The sequence below is a fragment of the Chinchilla lanigera genome, unplaced genomic scaffold, assembly GCF_000276665.1.
Source record: "Chinchilla lanigera isolate Chin_1 unplaced genomic scaffold, ChiLan1.0 scaffold00036, whole genome shotgun sequence".
In the NCBI taxonomy this organism is placed as follows: Eukaryota; Metazoa; Chordata; class Mammalia; order Rodentia; family Chinchillidae; genus Chinchilla; species Chinchilla lanigera.
In genome coordinates, this window is record NW_004955437.1 from 7,356,025 (window position 1) to 7,358,626 (window position 2,602).

General features: G+C 62.1%; 1 protein-coding gene across 1 annotated transcript in view; it reads right to left on the minus strand.

The window, feature by feature from the left end:
• Lrfn2 (leucine rich repeat and fibronectin type III domain containing 2) overlaps positions 1 to 2,592 on the minus strand; it is a 156,151-nt gene extending 153,559 nt beyond the window's left edge. The window contains exon 1 of the mRNA XM_005389663.2: positions 1,882 to 2,592. The gene's annotated coding sequence lies outside the window, so the exon portion shown is untranslated. The remainder of the gene's footprint in view (positions 1 to 1,881) is intronic.
• Positions 2,593 to 2,602: the final 10 nt, after the last annotated feature.

Sequence of the window (2,602 nt, forward strand, 5' to 3'; positions counted from 1 at the left end):
GCACCCAGTCTTTGGACCACAGAGGCAGCTGGGAGCCGATCTCCAGAGAGCAGGGCCAGAGGCCGAAACACAGATGCCAAGTTTGCATTCCCCAGAGTGAAGACAGGAAGATAAGTAATTACATTCCTGGGCAGGAATTAGACCAGAAACTCTAAATTGAGGACTGGGCAGGGGGCCTGGGCAGAAGCTCAGCTGAGAGAGGGGAGAAATGGAGGTCTGCCCTCCCAGCCCAGCAGAGGGGAAAGCCAGCAAGCATTCCTGCCTCAGCAGAGGGCCCTGGCAGCTGGCTGCTCCAAGGGGACTGAAGGCTCCAAGTACAGTCTGTTGGGAGCATTGGGTGCTGTCTGCATGATCCAGACCCCTTCAGCCTCCAACGGGCCCCTCAGACACAGCGGCTGCGCTATATCAGACTCCTTGCAGAGGGTAGCGACTGGCTCTCCACCCCACAGCCCGAACGCTGGCTCCTTGCCTCCCCATTCGGGAGCCAGCCCTGCCTTTCTTGGCTCCCAACCATGAGCTCCAAGCAGCTTCCATCCAGCACAACAGCCCACCTGGAGCCTCTCCCACCGGTACCTGGAAACTTCACAGCCTGGAGCTGGCAGTTTCCTCCCTAGCTTCGCTCCTCTCTGCCCAGGGGATCCATTTCCTGATGCCGCCCCTTCCCCCAGCCCCACAAGGCCCATCAGGCCATCGAAGCCACAGCTGCTACCTCACACACACACACACACACACACACACACACACACCCCACTGTGGGCAGGGCAGAGGGTCAGCACCAGCATCTGCAGCCAGGCCTGTAACTCCAGTTCCCACAAGTGCCCTCTCCCTGCAGGTGTCTGTCCATCTGTCTGTCTGTCTGTCTGTCTGTCTGCAGCTGTCTCTGGCTGCACTTGACACGGGTCTGACTGGGTCCCTCTGCAGTCTCTCTTTAGTCAGGCTCCCTCTTCTGTCTTTCTCCAGCTCTGGCTTTCCAGGCTGCTCTCCCTAGAACTCACTGCCTGGGTCCTTTGTCGTGGGCTGCTGGGAAGATGGGCAAGACACTCCCTCCAACGTCTGCACCGGGCAAGACACCCTCTTCCTCCTCCCCCAGCTGTCCAGGGCTCTCCTCTTCCCTGGCCAGGCCAGCCCCAGGAGGAGGGCAGAGCTGGGTGACAGACAGAGACCTACCCATCCGGGCATGGCTAATGCCAGTTTGCATATTGCTTCATCATGCCATCCGGATGCCCTACGCTGCACACACACACACACACACACACACACACACACACACACACTCCTTTGATCTCCCCGCCTGCAGCCCAAGGCCCAGATAGGAGCCTATGCCAGCCCTACCTGCCTCCCTAAACTGCAACCATGCCTCCCTGCCCTCTATTGGCGCTGCACGGACCCCTCAGCATGTAGCTCTCTCCCACCCCACCCAGTCCCCGAGCTCGGGAGCCCCCGGCGCCCCCACCCAGCCCAGTAATGGCTCTGGCCAGGCCTCACGAGTGCCCAAATGCAACAGAGTGGTCTGGCGGCAAAGTTCTCCTGCCGCTTTCCATGGTGCCATTTGCCCGCGGCCCCGGGTCTCTCCCTCCGCTCCCTGGCCTCGTGCAGCCCGCCTGGCTGTCCCCGCTGGCCGCTGGAGTGTCACCTCCGCTATAGAAAAACAAGAAACCTCTCGCGATAAGGATGGGTGCACCGAGAAAGGGGTGTCCGCGCGAGTACCCAGGATGAGGGGAGTCCTCAAGTGAAAAGAGAAAAGGCTGCAAAGTTCCCGTTCCCTCAGGTGCATTCAGCTCCCCATGACACCCAGGACCGCGGGGACCCGTTAGCGACAGCGGCGGGGACCCGGCAGCTACGGCGACGGCGACGGCGACGGCGATGGCGAGGACCACTCACCTGGGCTGGGCAGCATCTACCCCCGGCTGGGAGGCTCCGAGGCCGGCTCCGCAGGGCGCCCGGGCTCCCCGGCTCGGCCGCGCATCCTTCCCCGCCCAAGTCCGGCTCCAGCTAAGCCCTCGGGCTCCGGCGACTGCGGGCAGATGGTGGCCTCGGACGTCCACGCGGGGAGAGCCTTGAGCGGCTTATTCGGATATATCCATGGCATTTAGCAGGAAGAAGGGGAGGGGGAAAGCACAACTTGTTCTTCTCTCCTCCAGATTAAAAAAAAAAGAAGAAAAGAAAGAACAGAGAATTTCTTCTTAGGAAGATGCTGGTAGGATTTTCCGGAGCGCAGAAGCCTGGGCATTCCCAGGAACCTCGGGGATCTTGGAATGTGGGGTGTCTTCAAGTTCAGACGAGCCTGCCGGGGTGTGTGTGTGTATGTATGTGTGTGTGTGTGTGTGTGTGTGTGCGCGCGCGCGCGCGCCAGGCACTCACACCCACATGCACACACAAACACACTCCCCCGCACTCCGCGTGTGCACACTGCCCCCACGCGTGCGCGCGCCCTCTCGAGCGCGCACACACACACACGCACACACACATGCACGCACGCACACACGTGGCGGTCACAGGCACAGATCCGGGAGGGAGCCGGCCAGGCTGCGGAGGCAGCGCGGCCGGGGGAGAAGCCAGCGGCCCGGGCGCCGGAACCCGCGGCGGAGAGCGCGGTCCCCGC